This window comes from Somniosus microcephalus, chromosome 7 (assembly GCF_052327205.1).
Source record: "Somniosus microcephalus isolate GS21.2 chromosome 7, FLI_Smic_1.0, whole genome shotgun sequence".
Lineage (NCBI taxonomy): Eukaryota > Metazoa > Chordata > Chondrichthyes > Squaliformes > Somniosidae > Somniosus > Somniosus microcephalus.
In genome coordinates, this window is record NC_140993.1 from 243,261,825 (window position 1) to 243,276,260 (window position 14,436).

The 14,436-nt window shown below is 41.1% G+C and overlaps 1 protein-coding gene across 34 annotated transcripts in view; it reads left to right on the forward strand.

The window, feature by feature from the left end:
• The window catches only part of cyribb (CYFIP related Rac1 interactor Bb), a 210,522-nt gene that overhangs the window by 109,589 nt on the left and 86,497 nt on the right, over nt 1–14,436 (forward strand). For 29 of the 34 annotated variants that reach the window (XM_085993531.1, XM_085993547.1, XM_085993550.1 and 26 more), the window contains one exon: nt 12,750–12,817. The gene's annotated coding sequence lies outside the window, so the exon portion shown is untranslated. Of the gene's footprint in view, nt 1–1,224; nt 1,336–12,749; nt 12,818–14,436 lie in introns of those variants that run through there. The other 5 variants (XM_085993543.1, XM_085993548.1, XM_085993536.1 and 2 more) reach the window with 2 other exon arrangements.

The window sequence follows — 14,436 nt, forward strand, 5'->3', positions numbered from 1 at the left end:
AGGCTGATAAGTGGCAAGTAACATTCGTGCCACACAAGTGCCAGGCAATGACCATCTCCAAGAGAGAGTCTAACCTCCACCCCATGACACTCAACGGCATTACTATCATCGAATCCCCCACCATCAATATCCTGGGAGGTCACCATTGGCCAGAAACTTAACTGGACATAAGTACTGTGGCAACAAGAGCAGGTCAGAGGCTGGGTATTCTGCAGCGGGTGTCTCACCTCCCGACTCCCCAAAGCCTTTCCACCATCTACAAGGCACAAGTCAGGAGTGTGATGGAATACTCTCCACTTGCCAGGATGAGTGCAGCTCCAACTACACGCAAGAAGCTTGATGCTATCCAGGACAAAGCAGCCTACTTGATTGGCACCCCATCCAACACATTAAACATTGACTCCCTCCACTACCGGTGCACTGTGACTGCAATTTTTTTCATCTACAAGATGCACTGCAGCAACTCGCCAAGGCTTCTTCGACAGCACCTCCCAAATCCGCGACCTCTACCAACTAGAAGGACAAGGGCAGCAGGTGCATAGGAACACCACCACCTCCAAGTTCCCCTCCAAGTCACACACCATCCTGACTTGGAAATATATCGCTGTTCCTTCATCGTTGGGTCAAAATTCTGGAACTCCCTACCTAACAGCACTGTTGGGAGTACCTTCACCTCGGGGACTGCAGCAGTTCAAGCAGGCAGCTCACCACCGCCTTCCCGAGGGCAATTAGGGATGGGCAGTAAATGCTGGCCTTGCCCACATCCCATGAATGAATAAATAAAAATAACCAAATAGAAGGGAGAAAATCAGGCTTAGTAAGCAGTACGAAAGATTATTAGCTTGATGGCTCGGTGATTAAAATACTGTTTGCATATTGTAAACTGCCGCCAGATTGGAGGTCCAGTAGATTTAAATAGAAATCTTGTAGTTAAAAAGTCTCTCGTATCTTAGTGGCACAAGAAAAAGCTTATTTTCACATCTGAAATTTTCAGATAAATATACTTTGCAGTGCACAGTGCTACTGTATAAATATTCACCATTAGAGTATAAATAAGTTGCTATTTAAAATCAGCAGTTTCCACTTAAATTCTACAATGAGACTAGCAAAAGAGGGCTTGAACAAACCATCCGGAAGTATCACCCACATGCAGGCGTGGTGGTGCATGACGCGGCACTTTGGGAGGAAGTGTGGTGTGGTTCTTTGTCAGGCACCCAAGCTTTGTTAATAAATCTCTCCAAATAAGGACATAGATGGGAACTGTAGAGTGCGACATCAGTTGCGTTTCATTTGAAAGTTAATGTCGGCCTTTTAACACTGATGGATACAGCAATTGTAAGTATTTGAAAGCGTAATGCTTCCATTTTGCATACGGTTTAGGTAAAACTGAAGAAATGAATCACCTGGATAGAATTTTTCATTCAGAAGTTAATAACCAAAGTTATGCATTATGGCCGACCATGATTATGAGATATCCTTTCATTCTGCTAAGATTAGCCTTTTATCAGCACTATGCAAGCAACTTTGTCTTTAATTAGGTTCTACTCCACGCAACCTCTGAGTAAACAATTAAGATTTCAACATGATTTCTAGTCTCTTACAAGTGTCTTTAGATAACAGTAGTTAGCAATTGGTATTCAATTTGTATATTTTAAACAGTGGAGTGTGAAAGTATTTGTGCATGACCGCTTTCGTTTTTAAAATGTGTAGTAGCTTACCAGTTGCATATGATGCACATATTTTATTACATTTATTTATCAATATATTTTAAGTCTACTGCATGTTTTGCATTATTTCACTTGTTCCAGTTGCATTTTTGCATCAGATCCCCAGTGGAAACCAGCTTTGGAATGAGCTAGAAATTGTATTCAAGAATTTTTTTAAAAAAAAGACAATTTTAACCAATTTGTTTAAGTATTAAAAGCATTCTTTAGACCTTTTGTTGTGATCTGTTGCATGGCAAAGTGGCAATTTTATTTTCCCATGGAAAAGTATCTTTCTCATTCACACTATATTGAGCAAGGGCCGATTCTGTGTGATGGACATTTGGAAAAAGGACTGTAAAGGACCAAAATCCCACCCCAGCATGATGCAACCTTTACACACCATCACCTCCGTCTTCCTTCTTACCCACCCCCTTTCCCCACTTCAGTAATAGATTCTCCTGGGAGAGTCAAGGAGAAAAATACTTTTGACCAATTTAGGAAAAAATTCTTGAAGTTAATCTCTGAGCCCTGAAGATGGTCAAGCAAGCTTCAGGAGACCATGGTGACTGGATGATGTGACCCCCAATGACCTTCTATAGGTAGAGATGTTTGTTGCTCTCAACAACTCGTCCAGCTGCCTTTGGAATGCTTGCAATGAATCTGCAATTGCTGTACGTGCCAGCAACACATTCCAGAGGTCATCCACTCTACAAAAAGAAGTACCTTGCAGCAACTAACCTAGTTTTACGCTTTTGTGACATACTTATCCCCACAGGTCCTCCCTAACTTTTCTAACTCAAATAGCTTAGCCACTTGGACATAGTCAAATCCTTTTATTTACTTCTGTCATATCTCTTGGGAGGTTTAGGCTTTTCCATAGTATTTAAAAAAAAAAACTCCAGCTCTCTGAGCCTGTCCTGGCTACTAAAGGCCCATAAACTAGGTATATAGACTGTTTTCTGAACCTTTTCCAGGGTCTCTATATCCCCCACAATGTGAGGGTATTAAAACTGGATAAAGTATTGCAAATGTGGCCTGATCAAGGCTTTGTACAAAATGCTTCTAGTTTTGTATTTAAATGCATCCTAATGCCCTATTTGCTTTTTACAAAGCCTTGCTATTGCATACTGGCCATGGACCTTCAGTGAATCATACACTAAAGGCCTTGGGTCCTTCTCCTGATCAGCAGCCTTGAGCTTCCCACGCTGCATAGTATATTCGTGCTTCAAATTGTCCTATCGAAGATCATCATGCTATATTTGTCTATATTAAAAGACATCTGGAGGACATGTGCCAATTCCCCCATCATTTCATCCATGGTCCTTACACCAGCACATACCTTTGTGTCACCTGCAAACTTGCAGGTAGTTTTTCCTCTGCCTTCATCCAGGTTGTTGATAAAGATGGTGATGAGCAATGACCCTAACACTGATTCCTGTGGGACTCCACTAGTGACTGGCCCCCAAGCCAATAATAACTACCTTCTGTCTACACAAATGTTCCTTATCCAACCCAAAATTTGACCAGTAACCCTACAAGACTCATTCTAGTGCAATAGCCTTTGGTGCGGCACTTTTACAAAGGCTTTTTGAAAATCTAAATTACGTGATGTTGACTGTTTTCCAACATCCACCAACTTTGTAACTTCCTTAAAAGAAATATAATCAAGTTAGTGAGACAGGACCCCTTTTTTCAAAGCTGTGCTGAAACTCCCAAATAAGCCCTTCTCTTTCCAAATGATTGTACAGTGCATCTTTAATGATTCTTTCTAGAAATTTGCCTATAACCTAATGGGCCTAAAGTTTCTTGGTCCTGACTTATTGCTCTTTTAAAATATTGGTTCCATATGGCCTCTCTCCAGTCCCAAACATCCCAAACCCCAACGAGCCAGTAAATATATGAGCAAATGGCTCACAGAGCACAGCCTCCATTTCTTTGAGCACTTGAATGCTGAATTTGTTTTAAAAGCACTAGTTCTAGCACAAACCATATCTGCATTACTTTAACACATTTCATTTTTAGCATTTAGTTGTATTATTGGTAACCCAATGCCATTTTCAGTTGTGAAGAGTGATACCAAGCAGCCATTCAAAATCTGTTATGTGCTGGGACTTCACCGGGATCTGCCCTCTAGATCTTTCAATGGCCCTCTGATTCCTACAAGGCCACATTAGCCCCTGAAAAGTCTAAATGTGCTGATTAGTTCACATGTCTATATTTATTTTTAGGTTTTTGCATTAAATGCTTACACTGTATTGCATATTAAATTTGACATATACCCCAGTGTTTCACAACAGGACTTTGTTTCTTGCACTACTGTTCCAGATGTTCAGTAACAACAACTTTTATTTATATAGCGCTTTTAACATAGTAAAACGTCCCAAGGCGCTTTACAGAAGTGTTATCAAACAGAATTTGACACCGAGCCACATAGAGCGATATTAGGACAGCTTGGAGTAGGTTTTAAGGAAGCAGAGAGATTTAGGGAGGGAATTCCAGAGTTTAGGGTCTAGGCAGCTGAAGGCATGGCCACCAATGGTGGAGCGATTCAAATCGGGGATGCATAAGAGGCCAGAATTGGAGGAGCCCATAGATCTCGGAGGATTGTAGGGCTGGAGGAATTAAAACTGCTGTAGGGGTTGGGTGATGCAGTATATCAACATACTATTTTTCCTTATCAGAACATAGGTTCAGACTGATGGGATGAAAGCTTCTATCTGTGGCTGTATGGGTCTTTTGTGAACTGAGCTTGAACAGTCTCGACCCAGCTCGAGAGTGGTCCCACAGCACGCAATTGACCCAAAGTAGAGCTACGTTGTCAAACTCTGAGGAGCAATGAGAATTTCTGCTTTAGGATATGGAAATGTCATACTGGAGCAGAAGGGAATGCTTTTTAGAGGTTCAGGCTCAGACACATTGTTGGACCAGAGTACGAAAGCTTTAATCTACATCGGCCTGTGTTATACCTCCGTGGTTAATGCTGACGCTGGATGCTCAAAATAGAAAAATGTTCCATTCCCCAGTACGAACATCCTGATCATCTTCAACATGAACATTCATTTTTTTTCAAACTTAGAAAAATGTTCCACTCTAATGGGGGTTACATTGTGTTGTCTGTGGCACAGTGGATGTTCAAGCTATGTAAAAGACTGCAGGTATTTTTTACCAGGAGGTGTGATGTTTTGTGGGAGCATTGTGTGAGAAAGCTTTATGGAACCAGATTAATTTGGGGTGGTGGTGATGGCGAATAATTTATTTCCACTCTATTTTATCCACTCTGCAAAACATTTTCATGTTACTTTTGACACATGATGCCTACAAAATTTACTTTATTAACTTGCTTTTGAAATAATAGATTTTTTGGATTCTAATTGTAAATTATTAAGGGAAATTGCAAAGCAGGAAGAATACATTACAGCAGAATGCTCCAGTTTATAAAGCGCCATTTCAGTATTCTAATATTGCTGGCCCTGATTTTGAATTGCTGTGCACTGAATAACCCCTCGAACATAAATCAGCCTATTATTCAATACTAAGTAGTATTTCTCACCAATCATAAACCTACAGTATTGTGAAAGTAAGCCTAAGATGGACAGCATTTCTAGTGTGTAAAATATGACTCTACTAGAGAAGTGTGTTAGTACAGTAATGAATAAACTTGAATGAAATAGATTCTAAAAGTGCGAGGAACAGCCAGTAAAGAATTAATTATTTAATTGAAATAAGCTTTTAAAACCTGGGCTATTTAAATTAAACAAAGTGTTTTCATTTTAACAGCTTGCCACATCCTGTTCTGTCTCTTCCTGCTTCAAACTTATTGTAACATTTGTGGCTACTTCACAAGTTCAAAGGTCACTAGTTGTAAAAAGATAATGTTAAAAAGATATGAATTACTGATTTATTTTCTATTAAAATGCCTTAATGTTAAAATTCCTTTGAATTATTTTAATCGCTCCATAATTTATTGTGGCTTTCCAAGATAGGTTACAATGTTGTTAACGTAAGAACATAAGAAATAGGAGCAGGAGTAGGCCATTTGGCCCTTCGAGCCTGCTCCGCCATTCAGTAAGATCATGGCTGATCTTCTACCTCATCTCCACTTTCCTGCACTATCCCCATATCCCTTGATTCCCTAAAAATTCAAAAATCTATCGATCTCTGTTAATGTAGCAATCTCGATAATTTCCCCCATCATTTGACTTGTGCTTACACAACAATTACTGATTTTTTTTTTTATTGATCCAATTTGAACGCAGCAAGATTTCAGTCTGAATCATTGAATGTTTAGGTACAGTGCTACAGAATTGCAAAGGTGAATTGTCTTTACCAGCTGGCACTGTTTTCCAGGGTGGTGTATGAACTAAATCTCTAAACTATTTTTTGATGGCAAAAGACCTTTTCAGCTTTTTTTTTGCTTGGTGGGGGAGATGTATATGAGGGGTATGAGGTTACCAACGTCTCTAAGTTATCGTCCCTACAAATCACCCAACAAACACTTTTATATTGGTCTTTTAAGTCGGGTTCTGAGAGTCTGAGATACCAGGCTTCTGGAATCCAATTTATGAAAAGACCACTATAAAAGGCCCTAAAAGCTGGGTTGAAGCAGCTGGTTTGCACCAGTGCTGCACGCTGTTATGTAGTGCCTCCCTGCCCTTATTTGCACGAATGTAGCACTTCCATTTTCTGGCGGGATCTCGGGAGCAAAAACACATCCCACTCAATTGGTGCAGCATAATGACACTCAGCACAGTACTTCCATGTTGGTGTCATTTCTTTTTGTCAGTTCTTAGTACAGGAAACTTTGTGATATCCGGCACCGACGGGACCGAGCTGTTGCCATCCCATCAAAACTGCCGGACAAACCAGCGCTAATGTTAAAACACACGGAGCTTTTGAGCCCCGTATCTAGCAACAAACCCTGTTGCTTAACAGCTTCTAAACAGTCGGCCGTAGCTTGCAAGCGTCTCTGTAGCTAAGCAACAGCTTTAGCTAGACCTTGCAGAGCCTGACTGGTGGGGGAAAAAAAAGCAACAAAAAGAAAAAAAACTTACTGAACCGACTCCTGAATTTTGCCGGTGGATCGAGCATTCCGGACAGTTAACCTCCGGATAAACCAAAGTTTCCTGTACATATGTGCAACATGGATTTTTTAAAAATCTGTACATTTCCGGCGCTTAATATTATGAAGTAGAAATAGGAAAATGAAACTGAAGGCGAATTCCTTAATTCAGTAGTGTTTTGGAATAAGAAAACCTTATTTTATAAAATCTCCAGTTTTAGCTTGTTTTGCAGCAATATAACTGTCCTCAAATTGTTAATCAAAAATGAACCCATGAATCTGTATAGTACAAAGTTCTCCATCACTTTATTTGATATTTTCACCAAACACCAGTGTAAAATGAATTTAGAACATCACTCTAGATAGTGCTGTTATTGGGCACAGAGTATTGTACATATTTTCATGTTACTTTTGAACCTGATTCAGTTCTAAACAATATATCAAAATTGATATTTTATCATTCTATACAATGGCTATGTAATCTCCCAGTGTTACAGCAACGCATTTTTTGTAACTTTGGGCCTTTGTCACTTAGGGTGATGTATCCCATAGCTTGTAAGCCCCTTTTTCTGTCACATGACATGGCAACTACTGCCCAACAATATGGCCACTACTTTTCCTGTGGCGAGAAATTGGGTTGTGATTAGACAAGCTTTTCTCATTAAAATGTTACAGCTGACACACTGTCATCCTAAGAATCTGAGCTGGATTCAAACTTGGGTCCCAGACGTTGAAGGAAAGTGGAAACCAGTGTGTTCATTTAATTTGGTAATCTGTCTTAACTGTGTAAACTTAGAGACAGCTTGGGCGCTCTGAATCCACTTGGAGGGGAGAGGGGATAGGAAGGATCCATTTGCGTTTGGCTTCATTGGCTGCCATCAACTTTTCTGTTTCTCTCCCAACCCCCACCCCCAAGGTGGAGTAGGCAGGGAACATGACCCCATTTACTGCATCTGTGGTGGAATTGAATCGAGATATAAATGCTTTGAGATCTTTTTCTCAGTTGAGTGAAGATCATCTCTGGATCATTTGTGCTGTGTAACTATTTATGTTGCTTCTGCAAAAAATCTTCAGTTTGCTGTGAAAGTGGCCTTTGGTTATTTTCCTGTTTCCTGTAGGTTTTTTTTGGCCGCTATATTTGTAATGAGCCAAATTTGCATAACAGATGTTCACAAACGCAGAGTGTGTAAGTGTCAGAAACTGACGAAGTGCAAACCACCACCGAGCATTCCAGATTTTACTGCCCAAATAACATTGGCTTTATAATTGGTTTGATAAACTGTGAAGAAAACTACTCTTTGGCTGTCGCTTGCTGTTTTTAACATGGTGCTTTATTTGCATCACCTGTACAGCTAGCTGCTAGAGGAAGTATATTTTACTAAATTGCCCACAATCCTGTCTGATATCATGGGTGTTTTATTTACTGTTATTGGTGTCTCTTGTCCATTATTAGTATTTTCTGTTTAGAAGTACTAGTTGTTCTGACCACATATCCACTCCATCAGCAACAACCTGTATGTAAATAGTGCCTTTAGCGTAGTAAAACGTCCCAAGGCGCTTCACAGGAGCGTTATTAAACAAAATTTGACACCGAGCCGCATAAGGCGATATTAGGACAGATGTCCAAGACCGCCTACCTCCACCTATGTAACATCATCCGTTTCCGCCCCTGCCTCAGCTCATCTACTTCTGAAACCCTCATCCATGCCTTTGTTACCTCGAGACTTGACTGTTCCAATCTTCTCCTGGCTGGCCTCCCATCGTCCACCCTTTGTAATCGCTCCACCATTGGCGGCCGTCCCTTCAGCTGCCAAGACCCTAAGCTCTGGAATCCCCCTACCCCCAAACCTCTTCGCCTCTACCAGATTGACATCCAGGAATGAAAACTGCGCTGATCCCATTTTTTTCAGTGAAGGCACTTGATTGATAGCTGAATGCTTTTACTGGACCTGAGTAGGTAGCTTGGTGTGTTGAATCTCCAAATGATGATAGATTGAGGACTTTTACCTAGTTTCATAATACGCATAGGGCTGCTATATATGGTGGATCTTTACGCAGATGGATTTGGTGTCTTTTATTGGGCAGGTTAGTTTCCTTCCACTGCTGTTGGGTGTCTCAGCAACTTGGCTGAGCGCTGCTAAACTTTGCCCATATCGGACAGCAGAGTTCAAACGAAGGAGGCTGGTGTTCAGTTAACCACAACATGCGTTGTTCTAACAGTGGCCTATTGCCTCATTGAAATTTATCTTAACCTCTTTGTTGTTGTACTCCATTTATAAAACCCAAAATGCAATTGCCATTTGTTCTTTGGCTTTGCTCAACTGCATTTGCACATTGAAGGAATTCTGTATTTACATCCCTAGGTCTCAGTGTCAGAGGGTGTCTTAAAGATACCTACAAAAGCGATGAAATTTTGAGATTTACTTTCTATCCTTATTCAATTTTTTAATTTGCCTTTTTCAAGTAATTCTGTAACCAGCAGTATTTGCTGTCTCTTTTGAACAATAACACATGTATGGTATGGTGGTGCATGTTATTCAGGGCTGTGACACATTAAGCCATGATGGTTTCATCTTTCCACGTGGTAAACTCCTAATTACCACCATATAGCTGTGGAGTCCAGCTGAGTGGGACGTCCCTCGCCTGGTTCCATTCTTATCTATCCAGTCGTAGCCAGAGAATCTCCTGCAATGGCTTCTCTTCCTGCTCCCGCACAATTACCTCTGGAGTCCCCCCAAGGAGCTATCCTTGGCCCCCTCCTATTTTTCATCTACATGCTGTCTCTCGGCGACATCAACCAAAAACACAATGCCAGATTCCACAGGTACACTGGCGACACCCAGCTCTACCTCATCACCATCTCTCTCGGCCCCTCCACTGCCTCACACTGCTTGTCCCACATCCAGTATTCGATTGGATGAACAGAAATTTCCTCCAATTAAATACTAGGAAGACCGAAGCCATTGCCTTCGGCCACCACCACAAACTCCATTCCCTAGCTACCGATTCCATCCCCCTCCCTGGCCACTGTCTGGGGCTGAACCAGATTGTTCGCAGCCTCTGTGTCGTATTTGACCCTGAGCTGAGCTTCCGTCCCCATATCCCCTCCATCACCAAGACTGCCTAATTCGACCTCCGTAATATCGCCCGTCTCCGCCCCTGTCTCAGCCCATCCACTGCTGAAACCCTCAACAATGCTTTTCTTCCCTCCAGACTCGACTATTCCAATGCTCTCCTGGCTAGCCTCATATCTTCCACCCTCTAAACTTCAGCTCATCTAAAATCCTGCTGCCCGTATCCGAACTCGTACCAGGTTCAGTTCACCTATTGCCTCTGTGCTCGCTGAGCTACATTGGCTCCCGGTCCAGCAACATCTCGAATTTAAAATTTTCATCATTGTGTTCCAGTCTCTCCATGAGATCGCTCCTCCCCATTTCTGTAACCTCCTCCAGCCCGACAACCCTCCGAGAACTCTACGTTCCTCCAATTCTGACCTCTTGTGCATCCCCAATTTTCATCGTTCCACCATTGGCGGCCGTGCCTTCAGCTGCCTAGGCCCTAAGCTCTGGAATTCTCTCCCCTAAACCCCCCTGCCTCTGTCTCCTTTAAGACACTCCTTAAAACCGATCTCACCTGTCCTAATAACTCCTTCTGTGGCTCGGTGTCAAATCTTGTCTAATAATGCTCCTGTGAAGCAGCTTGGGACGTTTTACAATGTTAAAGGCGCTATATAAATGCAAGTTGTAGTTGCTGATAACATGCGGTTTCTCAACAGGTAAGGAAGGAAAATGTTAGTGAATTTTTTTAGGGTAGATACAGAGAAACTATTTCCTGGTTGGAAAATCCAGAACAAAAGGGCATATTCTTAAAATTAGAGCCAGGTAATTTTGGAGTGAAATCAGGAAACACTTTCAAACAAAGGGCAGTGGAAATCTAGAACTCTCTTTCCTCCAGCAGACTGTGGATGTTGGGTCAGTTGAGATTTTCAAGACTGAGATCCATAGATTTTTGTTGGATAAGACTCTTGAGGATAATGGAACAAAAACGGGTAAATGGAGTTAAGGTACAGATCAGCCATGATCTGATTGAATGCTGAAACAGGTTTGAGGGACTGATGGCCTACTGCTGTTCCTACATTCCTATGTGCTGTAACGTAGCTTCCATTAGCCTGCTATGGAGCAGAATGGGTGGAGGCTCAGTAGCTGAGGCAGTTTCCTTCATTTAAAAAAAAATGCTTGAATGTTTCTCAGTTGAAAGCTTATTACAAGTCTATATATATATATATATATATATATATATATATTATAGAATATATATAAGAACTAGGAGCAGGAGTAGGCCATTTGGCCCCTCGCGCCTGCTCCGCCATTCAATAAGATCATGGCTGATCTACCTCAACTCCACTTTCCTGCACTATCCCCATAACCCTTCATTCCCTTAATATCCAAAAGATCTATCTATCTCTGTCTTGAATATACTCAATGACTGAGCCTCCACAGCCCTCTGGGGTAGAGAATTCCTAAGATTTACCACCCTCTGAGTGAAGAAATTTCTCCTCATCTCAGTCCTAAATGGCTGACCCCTTCTTCTGAGACTGTGACCCCTGGTTCTAGAATCCCCAGCCAGGGGAAACAGCCTCCCTGTATCTACCCTGTCAAGCCCTGTAAGAATTTTGTAAGTTTTTCAATGAGATTGCCTCTCATTCTTCTAAACTCTAGAGAATATAGGCCTAGGTTACTCAATCTCTCCTCATAGGACAATCCCCCCATCCCGGGAATCAGTCTGGTGAACCTTCGTTGCATTCCCTCTATGGCAAGTATATCCTTCCTTTAGGTAAGGAGACTAAAACTGTACACAATACTCCAGGTGTGGTCTCACCAAGGCCCTATATAATTGCAGTAAGACATCTTTACTCTTATACTCAAATCCTCTTGTAATAAACATAGAAGATAGGAGCAGGAGTAGGCCATTCGGCCCTTCAAGCCTGCTCCGCCATTCAACGAGATCATGGCTGATCATCCAAACCCTAGCACCCGGTCCCTACCCGACAGCCATCCCACCCAAGCCCTATCCCCGTAACCCCGCGTATTTAATCCCCCCTAACACTAAGGGTCAATTTTTATCATGGCCAATCAACCTAACCCGCACATCTTTGGACTGTGGGAAGAAACCGGAGCACCCGGAGGAAACCCACGCAAACACGGGGAGAATGTGCAAACTCCACACAGACAGTCACCCGAGGCCGGATTTGAACCCGGGTCCCTGGCGCTGTGAGGCAACAGTGCTAACCACTATGCCACCGTACCATTTGCTTTCCTAATTGCTTGCTGTATCTGCATGCTAACTTTCAGTGATTCGTGTACAAGGACACCCAGATCCCTCTGAACACCAACATTTCCGAATCTCTCTCCATTTAAAAAATACTCTGCTTTTCAATTTTCCTACCGATTATTATATGGGTTACAATACGTGATAAGTATCTTTACTCTTGAGGTGACAATAAGTCACTCTGCATTTTGTAACTCTCGCTTACATAGATATTTATCCTACCTTCCTGCTGGCCCTTGCTAAACCTATTTAAAACCTTCTATTTATCAAGTTTTCATTTGAACAGCAACATGTGCTGGTTGCTGGAATCATGCCAGTAAAAATGGTCTTGGCCCAGGAGATAACAAATGTCGGATATTGGTTTTCCCAACAGCAAATTTTATCTGCGTTTACACAGTGGTGCAGAAGAGCTTTGTGCTAAATCAGAACAATATCTAGAAAAGTATTTTGGGATTTAATACTTGGTTTTAATCTAACTGTATCCTTCTGATTTTGAATCATTGGTTTTTTTAAAAAGTTATTTTTAGATAAATTGCATGTATTTTAGTGTGGTCTGGTCATTTAATGTCTAATTAAAATGATGGGCACAATAGTTGTATGACATAGGTATGGAAAAGTACTATTTTATTTACCAATTGTACTTTTTAAAACTCTAGATTCTGACCTCAATACTTCAACTGCGTGTGAACTTCCAACTGGAATTGTAAGAAGATCTCACCTATTGGTAAATATTTGCTCAGCTCCTGTTGTATAGCTACTCCTTGTTTTCATATACTATCCTCTTGGGGCACTATTAAGTTGAGGATTTCAACTTTTAAAAAGTAATTTAAAAATATGATTTGCGCGTATAAGTATTGACTTGACATCAATTAGGCCTTTTATTTTTCACATGTTAACTATAAGAAGAAAAAATGATAGCTACTATATTTCCTAGCATTTTCTTTGTCAGCATTGTTTGTGACAGACTGCTGAAAAATCTCAACCTGGTTCCATTTTAATCATTATTGAAGAGATTTATACTCTAGTCCCATCCATCTGTCCAAGAATACTCTAGCAATTATCTGAATAAGCTAAAAGTCCTTCACCAAAATTCATTAGTACCTTCCCCTTTCTCCAGCAGTTGAAAATCAAACAGATGGGAATCCTGTTTTGTATTGCAGAGAAGCATGCCATGTGTTTTTTTTTGAGGCTGAGGCATTTTGCCCCTTTTTGGATTTCCCTCCACTGTGTACTATCTAATCTCCAGCTGAGGAGGAAGGCTGGAGCTCTTTCCAGTGACGTGCTAGCTCTTGGCCACTGTATGGTTTGTTAAATGACCGAAGGTAACCCTTCCTTTACTTTTTCTCTTTTGTGTGTGGAAACATCTGGCTTCTGCTTGGCGCCTCCCCATGATAGAGATGACACCACTGAGACAGAGAGCTCAACCTATGGCGGAACATGGCTGTGAGCTACCATCTCTTACCCTGGCACAGGATTTTGGGAATCAATGCACAGACAAAAGAGTTTCTTTTCAAAATTGGTTCCTTTTACTTGATATACAATATGCATGCCTGTGTACTTTTTATGGCATTTTGTCTACTGACTATTCTACACAGCTTTCACAAGTTAGTTGTCGATGAGAGAGGCCATTCAGCCCATTTTTTTTCACCCATCCAAAAAGACATTAGGGTCTCTTCATTACAGTATCTGATTTGTGAGTGTTCCTCATATTTCTGATTTTGAAAACAACCTAAATATTGAAACATTTTTTTATCTGCTCTTATGTATTTGAAGTTGTAGGTGCCAGTTTATTTCATCGCTAATTTACCTGTGGTGGATATAATGAGAAAGACGTCTGATGTACAGTATTTGTGACTTTTTACTTCATTTAAAGGAATACTGTAGGTTTAGCTGAGATCTAGGGAGCAGTCTAATGTTCTAGGAGGAAAACTACTAGCTATCCAGGTTTAGAGGTCAGGAGGTGATTGTGGTATTGCGTTATTATGCAGCACTCTGAGGTGCTGCAATAAACACGTCATTTCACATTGTAAAGTGACCCTTGCTGAAAGAAGCTAAATCATTTACTGAAGTAATTGATAACTTAGCTGAGGTAATACAGTACTTGTGGTCTGTAAATATGTATAAGAGGACAACATAGACTTAAATTTCTGAGCTTAACCCCGATAGGAAATTTCACAGGGATTGATAAGAGGTGGTGGAAGACTTTAGTGCAAACAAACTCAGCATAGATTTGAAAGATATGAACTTTTGTAAGAATATAAAAGTATGAAATGAGAAAAGCCTCTTACAATTTGTGTCCAATACTGAACTTTACTCAGTCTTCTGAGGGAGGTGAATTATCAT